The sequence below is a fragment of the Desmodus rotundus genome, chromosome 3 (assembly GCF_022682495.2).
Source record: "Desmodus rotundus isolate HL8 chromosome 3, HLdesRot8A.1, whole genome shotgun sequence".
Classification (NCBI taxonomy): domain Eukaryota; kingdom Metazoa; phylum Chordata; class Mammalia; order Chiroptera; family Phyllostomidae; genus Desmodus; species Desmodus rotundus.
Genome location: NC_071389.1, coordinates 101,352,081 through 101,364,634, shown reverse-complemented (window position 1 = coordinate 101,364,634; position 12,554 = coordinate 101,352,081). Strand labels below are relative to the sequence as shown.

Below are 12,554 nucleotides of genomic sequence, written 5' to 3'. Positions count from 1 at the left end.
CCTGTTTTGTTTTTGTTTTTTCTTTTTGGTGGGGGGAAAGTGGACTCTTGCTTCTCTTTTTTTGGCTATTTCTACTTACAGATGCATAACAAAATCCAGTCATTATTTTCACAGCTATTTCATATATCACGCACTAATACATAGAAATAACAGAAAGGGGAAAAACTTAGCAAAAACGGTAGATCTAGAGTTGAGGCTGTAAGGTTTCACTCTACTGAGGCTTTTCTTGGTAGGAGAGGTACAGATCTCCCAGCACCAGGACAAAATTTGGCCGAGGGGGTTTTTAAAGGTCTCCATCTATTCTAAAGATTCTACCATGTACTTTTATTTTTTTTTAATGTTTACAGAGACTTCGTAAGTAAAACCAGGAACAAGCACATTTTGTTATAGGCAAACAGCTATTTTAATACTTAAAATAAGCAAAACTGCATTAATACATATTAAGTATTGTTACGGGTCAAATAAATCTTTGCCTTTAGCCAGTCAAATTATTTGATAATCCTAACTATAAAAACACTACTAATGGTATCTAAATCTATTCCATTTTACTGGAGATAAGTGGACGTATGACACAAAAAAATTAGACAACAGACACTTCCATCATGTCATATCTTTTGCATAAAAATATGAAACTTGGCATCAATATTAGAATTAGTGTAAGACAAAGCTGATTACTCCAATACTCAGTTGAATTCAGTCACTATTATGAAAACCAAATCAGAAAATGACACTGAACTAATATTACTAATAAAAGTGATAGCCAGAGGAAAAAGGTACAAATTCAAAGGTGTTACTTTCCTTCAACAAAGCATATGGCTTGGCTTGTTTACTTGTGCTGGAATATTTGAGTAGTAAGAAATATCATCTGGAAGAACCAAGATGGCGGCGTAGGTAGACACACTGCGCCTCCTTGCACAACCACAACTGATCGAAAATCCAATGGCAAGGAAGTCCAAAACCAAGGAAATAAAAAATAAACATTCATCCAGACCGGTAGGAGGGGTGGAGACGGGCAGCCGGGACGGAGAGGACTCGCGTGGCAGTGGCGGGAGGGAGACTGGTGGAGTGTGGGATGAACTGGGCAGGAAGTCTGACCACTGGCAGACCCCGCGGCCCCACATTCACGCAGATTAACCGAGAGGGCCGAACACAGAGTGGTGGAGAACAGGGCAGGCCGAGCGTGGGTAGCACCCCACGGCCCCACATTCGCACACAGATAAACTGGACAAATGGTGGGGAGCAAAGCAGACTACCCAACCCACGGCTCCAGCACGGGGAAATAAAGCCTCAAACCTCTGAGTGAAAATGCCCGTGGGGGTTGGGGCAGCAGCAGGAGAGACTCCCAGCCTCACAGGAGAGGTCGTTGCAGAGACCCACAGGGGCCTAGAGTGTGCATAAGCCCACCCACTTGGGAACCAGCACCAGAGGGGCCCAATTTGATTGTGGGTAGCAGAGGGAGTGACTAAAATCTAGTGGAGAGTGGAGCAGGCGCCATTGCTCCCTTTCGGCCCCTCCCCCATGTACAGTGTCACAGCGCAGCCACCAGCGTTACCCCGCCCTGGGGAACAACTAAGGCTCCGCCCCTTTAAGTAACAGACGAGCCAAGACCCCCCCCCCAAAAAAATGGCCCAAATGACAGAACACTTCAAAGCTCCAGAAAAAATACAACTAAGCGAGGAAGAGATAGCCAACCTATCGGATGCAGTTCAAAACACTGGTTATCAAGACGCTCACAGAATTGGTTGAATTTGTTCAAAAACCAGATGAAAAAATGAAGCCTATGCTAAGAGAAACAAAGGAAAATGTACAGGGAACCAATAGTGAGGCGAAGGAAACTGGGACTCAAATCAACGGTGTGGACCAGAAGGAAGAAAGAAACATCCAACCAGAAAAGAATGAAGAGCCAAGAATTCGGAAAAATGAGGAGAGGCTTAGGAACCTCCAGGACATCTTGAAACATTCCAACATCCGAATTATAGGGGTGCCAGAAGCAGAACAGGAAGAACAAAAAATTGAAAACTTACTTGAACAAATAATGAAGGAGAACTTTCCCAGTCTGGCAAAGGAAATAGACTTCCAGGAAGTCCAGGAAGCTCAGAGAGTCCCAAAGAAGCTGGGCCCAAGGAGGAACACACCAAGGCACATCATAATTACATTCCCCAAGATGAAACAGAAGGAGAGAATCTTAGAAGCAGCAAGAGAAAAGGAGACAGTTACCTATAAAGGACTTCCCATAAGACTGTCAGCTGATCTCCAAAGAGACCTTACAGGCAAGAAGGGGCTGGCAAGAAGTATTCCAAGTCATGAAAGGCAAGGGCCTACATCCAAGATTACTGTATCCAGCAAAGCTATCATTTAGAATGAAAGGGCAGATAAAGTGCTTCTCAGATAAGGTCAAGTTCAAGGAGTTCATCATCACCAAGCCATTATTATATGAAATGTTAAAGGGACTTATCTAAGAAAAAGAAGATAAAAAATGTGAACAGTAAAAATGACAGCAAACTCACAGTTATTAACAACCACACCTAAAACCAAAACAAAAGAAAACTGAGCAAACAACTAGAACAGAAACAGAACCACAGAAATGGAGATCACATGGAGGGTTATCAATAGGGGATTGGGAGGGGGAAAGAGGGGGTAAGGTACAGAGAATAAATAGCATAAATGATAGGTGGAAAATAGACAGGGGGAGGGTAAGAATAGTGTAGGAAACGTAGAAGCCAAAGAACTTATAAGTATGACCCATGGACATGAACTATAGGGGGGGAATGTGGGAGGGAGGGGGTGGGCAGGATAGAGTGGAGTGAGTGGGGGGAAATGGGACAACTGTAATAGCATAATCAATAAATATATTAAAAAAAAGAAGTATCATCTGGTTGGTACTTGTTGTAGAGGAAGATAAATGGTGATCCCCTAAAATGCCTGAAACTGTCCTCTTGTCAACTTTCCTTGAGATACATTTCAATTGTTTTTGAAAGGAAAAAAAGAAAATGTGCCTTTTTTTTCCTTCTACATCAAGCACTGTGAAAAGTAAGAATATTATACACAACAAATTATTTAGTTAGTTTGAAAATCGATATAAAGGAGTAAATACAGCAGCTAAGAACAAATAATGGGGAGAGGGGAAGATAAGGAAAAGCTTCTCTAAATAAGAGATGCTCAAGTTAAGACCTGAAGAATTAAGAGTATCCCTCCCCATCCCCTGAAGTTTCTCTTTCTGCAGTTTGTTATCTGCCATCCATCATGGTCTGAAATTATTAAGTGGAAAATATCAGAGGTAAATAATTCCTAAATTTCACATTGTATGCTGTTCACACTGGTGTTGAAATCTAACACTGTCTCACTCTGTCCTGTCGGGGACATGAAACATCCTTTTATTCAGTGTCTCCATGCTGCAGACACTACCAGCCTGTTGGTCACATAGCAGCCATCTCTATGTTATACCAACTGTCATGGGATTACAAGGCTTGTGTTCAAGTCCCTTATTTTACTTAAGAAGAGCCCCAAAGCACAAGAGCAGTTTAAACTTCATCATGGGTATGCATGTATAGGAAAAACAGTACGTACAGGATTTGGTGCTATCCCCAGTTTCAGGCATCCACTGGGGATCTTGAAAAGCATCCACTTGTGGATAAGGGCAAGACTCTAGTATGAATGAGCTCAGAGAAGTGGGGTTAATGGCATTCTGGGAATAGCATATACATCAATTCTGAGATGGGAAGAGAGGAGGTCCTGTCTGCCTCTTTCTTCTCTTGTGGTGAGAAGGAAGGAGAGGTTGAGCATCTGTGCAAGTTTTAGCGTCAGGAAGCTGAGTTAATTACTATCTAATGACTTGTATTTTCTGAGTTGATGATAAGGTAATTTGCTAGAGCATGGAGGACAAAGTGGAAGGCTGGGGCTTGCAGACATTTAAGGCTCGCTGGAGGTTGCTAGTATAAAGAAATACAATTGATTTTCACATAGAGATCCTGTATCCTGTGTGACCCTGATAACTCATTGTTAGTTTTAGTAGATTTATTATTTGTGAATGCTTTGGGGTTTTCTACATAGGTAACCATGTCTCTGAAAGGACAGATCTTTTTAAATCTGCAGGTCTATTTCTTTTGCTTGCTTTTTTGGCTAGGACTTCCAGTACAACGTTGAATGCAAGTGCTGAGAATGGACAGCCTTGCTAGTTCTTGATCTCAGCAGCAAAGCTTTCAATCTTTCACCACTGAGAATGAGATCAGCAAGGGCTTCATAGCCATATGGCCTTTTAGGACCTAACTTCAGAAGTGCCATAATGCATCCTCCATGAGTTGAGGCAGCCAGAAAGGCTACAGGGGAGGGGACACAGACTTCACCTCTTGATGGTAAAGTCTGGAAGAGTTTATGGGACCAGAAATATTATTGCAGCCATTTTTGGAAGTACAATCTGCTACAGCACCTTAACCAATTTATCTTCTCAATGGAGTATTCTACCTTTTGCTTTTCACTTACAAAATTTTATCCATTCTTCTCTACCCTTTGTGAAATCCTGATTACACTCCAGTTCTCATCCACAGCTCTGCTGAAGCTTTACCAAACTTAAGATAGTCTATTACCCAGACTCATACTAGATTGTGAATTCCATTAATACAGTAACAGTATCTCTTCCATTCACCTATAACCCCAAGGTGTAACACAGTGCCTGTTACAGGATGTGTATCCAATAAAAATTTTAATAAATGAATTCTGACTCATTTTATTATATAATAATTTGTTTTGATTGGTGTATTTATTTATTAATCTAGTCAATAAATATTTGTGCCAGGCACTGTGCTAGGTAAGGAATAGTTTCAAAGAATAGAGACCTTGATGCTGTTATTGATTAGCAGAGAGACTAGAAGATAAGGTAGGCTTAGGGGTACATGTGGCAGTGGGGATGGGAGAGCAGAGCATCTGCCACACATACACATTTAGAGATTGCCTCTGGTATTTCTTAGAGATGATGTCCAAAGACAGGTAGATTCATGGGTCTGGTATTCAGGTTAGATGTCTAGTCTGCAGAAACCCATATGGAAATCAGTGTTTAGGAAATAGCTAAATCACCAACTGAATAACATCATTAAGTAAGAAGGTAAAAAGGAGGAGAGGAGACAGCTTGATGATAGAACCTTACAAAATAACTTCTAAGATAGGCCTTATTTAGTCCCTATCAGGAGATTGAAAACTTTTTGAAGGCCCATATCTTACTAATTGCCTATGACCTCCAGTATATGACCTCCAGAAACACTTATTTAGCATTAAATATCAGAATGATCTGAGTTGCTTTGTATCCAAGATTACACGTATCTACAAATCACCATTAAAACTGGGTCTCATAACCAGGAATTAGAGCTTGTCACTCTTGCAGCAGCCTTTGCTTCATAAACAAGTGAAGGAATGAATCTTGGGAGAGAATTCTTCAACTGTGAACAAGTTTTTTAGGCTAATCTTTTGTTAAAGTTTATAACAGATAGCTCAGTTGGTCAGAGCATCATCCCTATATGACAAGGTTGCAGGTTCAATCCCTAGTGAGGACTTATACAAGAATCAACCAATGAATGCATAAATAAGTAGAACAACAAATTGATGTTTCTCTCTCTCTCCCCACCCTTCTCCACCTGGCTCTAAAGTCAATAAATAAAAATTTTAAAGAGGTTTCTTTGTTTTTTTATTGTTGTTCAAGTATAGTTATCTCCATTTTACCCCCAACACTCTCCCCCCTCCACCTCCTACCCTCAATCCCACCCACTTTGGCTTTGTCCATGGGTCCTATAAAAGGTTTCTTTAAAAAAAATTATGACAGAGAACTTACTCTGGACATAATTGGGAGGACTTGTGGGAGCTCTCACGCCATGTCTTGTAGACATTCCTACAGGAATGACTATGGTTACAACAGGGCTCTGAGGTTGTAACGGTACTGCCCCTAACCCCCTCTTTCCAGTGTAAAACACCTCCTCCATCCATGTCGGGTTCAGTTCTTCATGAGGCTGACCATGTCTGCATCTACCACACTGCACTCCTTCCTTTTTCCCCAAATAAATTCTTTTACATGGTGCAGTACCTAGTTGACTTTTTAGTCAACAGCTTGGGGATGCCATATTCTAAAACGATACAAACTGGTGACAAAGGACCTTTTAAAAATGTAAAGTTTTTCCAGTTTCTTATTACAACAATCACAAAAATACACCAGAAATCATATGTATATCAATGTCAGAAAAAAGAATCCAAGTCTACTGACAAGTTGAATCATTTAAGAATTTCATGCTTTTAACTTACTTTGTTTGGTTTATTTGTTGCACAGAAATCCCACAAAAGACGCTCAAACTGATGAAATTCCAAACAATCTCAAGTTTAGAGTTATTTTATAGAGGCTTTTAGAAGAGTAATAATATGCTTTGTGCTTGAAAGAATGATATATTTATAGAATAGTATTTTTAAATGTTTTTTTCTGCTTTATCCATCCCTTCTTTTTAATGATTCCTTTTTATATCATTCAGAGAACAACAGTGAGCAAGTTGATTTTAAGCAGAATATGAAGAAAATAAGGGGAGAGGGAAACAATCCTTCTTGAACACCACCCCCATCAATCAAGGAGGAACAATTTGTCTTTAAGAGTGAAAAGCATGACCTGTCAGCTTTAAACCTATTCTCACACTGAAAAACACTTCCCAGTTGGGGGTGGGTTAGTGATGAGCCAGGGGAACATTTGAGTCTTATTTGCCATCTTGCAGTTTTGAGGGAACCCTCACTAAGCTCCATCATAGGTATGTGTGTCTGTATATACAAGACAGCCCAGAGAGTAGAAAACATTTGTGTGTGTAGAGACCAGAAATGTTGATACTTTTGCAAAGTACTCAAATGCTATGAGAGCAGATCTTACTCATGGTCTGATTTACCCAGGTGCTCATCTTCTGTTCAGCTGGAGGAGTGGGAATGAGACTTCTTATTGAGACCTTGAAGACCTACACAGCTAAGTTTTTGGCAAATGAATGTACCTCCAATCTGTGCTTTTAAAACTTTTGATGACATAAAAACCGGTTCCTAAAAATCTATTAAGGTATCTGTTAGAACTGCACTGGATGAATGTTTTGGTATTTATTATCTGCCCAGATCCACAGGAGTTTTTTGATATTAGAAAAGCATGTAAAGAGTCATGTTTTTATTATGTTGGTATCTCATTTATTTTTTCTAAAGTATAATAATTTTAATATTAATATTTTCAGGTGTGAACAATTAACTGGTATTTTTTTTACATATGTATTTTATAGCTTTATTGTGATATATTTCACTAACCATAAAATCCATCTGTTTAAATTGTACAATTCAGCCCTGGCTGCTGTGGCTCAGTAGACTGAGCACCAGTCTGTGAACCAAAGGGTTACCAGTTCGATTCCCAGGCAGGGCACATGCCTGGGTTGCAGGCCAGGTCCCTAGTAGGGGGCATGAGAGAGGCAACCACACATTGATGTTTCTCTCTCTCTTCCTCTCTCCCTCCCCCACTCTCAAAAAAAAATAAATAAAATAGGAAAAAATAAATTGTCCAATTTAATTTAGTTATTCACAGTTATATGGGTAGCAACACAAAATGCAAATCAAAACCATGAGATAACATGTTACACCTGCTAGGATGACTATTTTAATAAAAAACAAAATACGAAAAGTTATGAGTTTTGGGGAAGATATGGAGATATTGGAAACCTCATACATTGTTGGTGGGAATGTAAAAAACATTATTATTATAAGGAACCCTGACAACCCTGTTAAGTGAAAAGAAACCAGACATAAAAAAGAAATATTGTATGATTCCATTCATATATGTATCTAAAATAGGCATATACATAAGTCAGAATGTAGTTAGTAGTTAGTAGTTGCCAGGGGGCAGGAGCAGGGGAGATGGAAAGTGACTGCTAATGGATACAGGATTTCTTTTTGGCATAATGGCATGTTCTGGAATTAGATAGTGGTGATGGTTGCATATCCTTGTGAATATATTAAAAATTACTTAAAAATGATTACTTTTGTGGTACATAAATTTCAATTTTAAACAAGTTTTATGTTAGGAACAATTCAGTGAGTTACAATATTTTTCGGAGTATAAGACGCACAGGACCACAAGACGCACCTAGGTTTTAAGAGGAAGAAAACAGGAAAAAAAACCCCACTCCACCGCCGCCCCGGACAGTGAGCCAGTTAAGCTACATTTGGACTATAAGACACACCCCCATTTTCCTCCTAAATTTTGGGGGAAAAATACGTCTTATAGTCTGAAAAATACGGTAATAACACAATAAGACAGCTAAGACTTACTGAGCACATGTACTGTTCTAAGCACTTTCTATAAATCATCTCATCTAATCCTCTAATCCTCAAAATGACCCTTTGAAGCAGATACTGTTCTTATTCCCATCTGATGGGTGAAAAAGATTTACAGAAGCTATTACTTCTGGATTATTTAGCTAGTAAAAGGAGAGAATCTAAACACCTCCTTTTGTATTATATATTCATTGTACTAACCAAAAAAGGATCTATGATAAAAAATTTCAGAGATGCTACTGAGGAAGAAATTTAAATAGCAGAAGAAAATTCGGTAAGTTCTGTGCCATAGTTTTGAGTTAATAAGATAGGTTTAAAAGGTGATCAAAGGAAACATAAGAAAATGGGTTGACAGCCTTAACTGAAACTGAATATTGCTTGGCCCTTCCTCTTATTCTAGAAAGGACAGCAAAGCATATTTTCTTTTAATTAATTTGGTGGTAGCAAGAAAAAAAAAAGGAAAAAGAAATTTCCCCTCAAATGTAATAAAGTATTTATTATTTTAAAAAATCAATGATAAATGTTCCAATTAAGAAAAAAGTAGAAACCAGACATCCTAGCAGGCAGTTTACTAGTACATTTATCAGGCAATTTGGCAATATAGTTCAAAAGTCTTAAAAAATTTGTATTTCATACTTCTAGTCAAGATAGTGGCATAGGTAAACATGGCTCGCCTCCTTGCATGACCACAACAAAATTACAACTAAAATATAGAACATCCATCACTCAGAACTGTCAGAAATTGCATTGAATGGAAGTCTATGGAATAAAGGAACCACGTCCATCCAGTCTAGTAAAATTGGAGGAGACTCAGAACGGGCTAGACCCACATCCACAAGTGGTGGATAAAAATTTGGGAGGGATATGTCGGGAGTCCCAGCCCCACATCAGGACCCCAAGCCCAGAGTTCCAGCCAAGAAGATAATACTCTGGTTTCTTCTCACATTGTACAAATCTTTAGCCTTTTACCAGTGCCAGGATGATAAGTACCGTAACTGATGGCTGCAAAAACAGTGCAGACTGAGTTGGTGGAAGAAACTGCTACAGTTCCAAGCAGTTCCCTTAAAGGGCCTACAAATTGACGTCTGGCCAAGACGGAGGCATAGGTAGATACCAAAAGAAGGTATCTAACTAAAAGAAGAAACACAATTTTAAAAAGAAAAAACAACCAGCACAGGGTTGCTGATTCAATTCCCAGTGGGGACACATGCCTGGGTTGCAGGCCAGATCCCCAGTAGAGAGAGCATGAGGGCAACCACACATCGATGTTGCTCTCCCTCTCTTTCTCTCCCCCTTTCCCTTTCTAAAAATAAATAAGTAAAATCTTAAAAAAAGAAAGAAAGGCAGAAAGAAAGAACAGATCAAAACTCCAGAAAAAGAACTAAGCAATGAAGAGAGAGCCAACCTGTCTGATGCAGAGTTCAGAACACTGGTAATCAGGATGCTCACAGACATGGTTAAGTATGGTCGCAACTGCCAGAAAATCAAACTGGATGGCAGTCCGACAACCAAGGAGTTAAAGAAGAAACATTGATCCAGACCAGTAGAAAGGGCAGAAATGTGCAACCTGGGAGAAAGGAGGTGTGGCTAGGCACAGGCTAGAGGACCTGGCAGTTGACATGGCAGCTGGCGGACCAGGCGGTCCCACATTCACATACAGATAAACTGGGATGGACAACTGGGGAGCAAGACAGACTGCACAACCCATGGGGAATTAAAAGCCTCAAAATCCTGACTGGAAAAACCTATGGGGGTTGAGGTGGCATAAGAAATGCCCAACCTCACAGGGAGAGTTCATTGGAGAGACCAACAGGGTCCTAGAATGTACACAAACCCACCCACCCAGAAATGAGGACCAGAAGGGCCCAATTTGCTTGTGGGTAGCAGGGGAAGTGACTGAAAGCCAGCAGAGAGATGAGCAAACAGCATTGTTCCCTCTCACTCCCCTCCCCCACACACAGCACCACAACAAAGCAAAATGGGTTGCCCTGTCCTGCCTAATACCCAAGACTCTGCACCTTATGATGTAACAGATGTGCCAAATCAAAGAAACATGGCCCAAATGAAAGAACAGCTGGCTGGTGTAGCTCAGTGGATTGAGCACAGGCCTGCTAAACAAAGGGTTGCTGATTCAATTCCCAGTGGGGACACATGCCTGGGTTGCAGGCCAGATCCCCAGTAGAGAGAGCATGAGGGCAACCACACATCGATGTTGCTCTCCCTCTCTTTCTCTCCCCCTTTCCCTTTCTAAAAATAAATAAGTAAAATCTTAAAAAAAGAAAGAAAGGCAGAAAGAAAGAACAGATCAAAACTCCAGAAAAAGAACTAAGCAATGAAGAGAGAGCCAACCTGTCTGATGCAGAGTTCAGAACACTGGTAATCAGGATGCTCACAGACATGGTTAAGTATGGTCGCAACTGCCAGAAAATCAAACTGGATGGCAGTCCGACAACCAAGGAGTTAAAGAAGAAACATTGATCCAGACCAGTAGAAAGGGCAGAAATGTGCAACCTGGGAGAAAGGAGGTGTGGCTAGGCACAGGCTAGAGGACCTGGCAGTTGACATGGCAGCTGGCGGACCAGGCGGTCCCACATTCACATACAGATAAACTGGGATGGACAACTGGGGAGCAAGACAGACTGCACAACCCATGGGGAATTAAAAGCCTCAAAATCCTGACTGGAAAAACCTATGGGGGTTGAGGTGGCATAAGAAATGCCCAACCTCACAGGGAGAGTTCATTGGAGAGACCAACAGGGTCCTAGAATGTACACAAACCCACCCACCCAGAAATGAGGACCAGAAGGGCCCAATTTGCTTGTGGGTAGCAGGGGAAGTGACTGAAAGCCAGCAGAGAGATGAGCAAACAGCATTGTTCCCTCTCACTCCCCTCCCCCACACACAGCACCACAACAAAGCAAAATGGGTTGCCCTGTCCTGCCTAATACCCAAGACTCCGCACCTTATGATGTAACAGATGTGCCAAATCAAAGAAACATGGCCCAAATGAAAGAACAGCTGGCTGGTGTAGCTCAGTGGATTGAGCACAGGCCTGCTAAACAAAGGGTTGCTGATTCAATTCCCAGTGGGGACACATGCCTGGGTTGCAGGCCAGATCCCCAGTAGAGAGAGCATGAGGGCAACCACACATCGATGTTGCTCTCCCTCTCTTTCTCTCCCCCTTTCCCTTTCTAAAAATAAATAAGTAAAATCTTAAAAAAAGAAAGAAAGGCAGAAAGAAAGAACAGATCAAAACTCCAGAAAAAGAACTAAGCAATGAAGAGAGAGCCAACCTGTCTGATGCAGAGTTCAGAACACTGGTAATCAGGATGCTCACAGACATGGTTAAGTATGGTCGCAAAATAGAGGAAACAGTGAAGGCTATTAAAAGTGAAATAAAGAAAAATATACAGGGGAACCAACAGTGAAGGGAAGGAAACCGAGACTCAAATCAGTAATTTGGAGGCAGAAGAAATAAACAAACATTCAACCAGAACAGAATGAAGAAACAAGAATTCAAAAAAATGAAGAGGCTTAGGAACCTCTGGGACAACTATAAGCATTCCAACATCCGAATCATAGGGGGACCAGAAGGAGAACAGCAAGAGCAAGAAGTTGAAAACTTATTTGAACAAATAATAAAGAACTTCCCCGATCTGGCAAAGCAAACAGACTTCCAGAAAGTCCAGGAAGCTCAGAGAGTCCCAAAGAAGTTGGACCCAAGGACGCACACACCAAGGCACATCATAATTACGTTACCCAAGATTAAATATACGGAGAGAACCTTAAAAGCAAAAAGAGAAGAGGAGACAGTTCCCATAAGACTATCAGCTTATTTCTCAAAAGAAATCTTGCAGACAAGAAGGGGCTGGAAAGAAATATTCCAAGTCATGAAAGGCAAGGACCTATATCCAAGGTTACTCTATTCAGCACAGCTATCATTTAGAATGGAAGGGCAGATAAAGTGCTTCCCAGATAAGGTCAAGTTAAAGGAGTTCATCATCACCCAGCCCTTATTTTATGAAATGTTAAAGGGACTTACCTAAGAAAAAGATGATGATCAAAAATAGGAACAGTAAAATGGCAACAAACTCACAGCTATCAACACCTGAACCTAAAAAATAACAAAAACAAAACGAACTAGGCAAGCAACTACAACAGGAACAGAATCACAGAAATGGAGATCATGTGTAGGGTTATCAGTGAAGGGAGGAGAATGGAGGAAAAGATACAGG

General features: G+C 40.7%; 1 protein-coding gene across 5 annotated transcripts in view; it reads right to left on the bottom strand.

Moving 5' to 3' along the window:
* The window catches only part of MICU2 (mitochondrial calcium uptake 2), a 106,366-nt gene that overhangs the window by 52,975 nt on the left and 40,837 nt on the right, over positions 1–12,554 (bottom strand). The window lies entirely within an intron of this gene.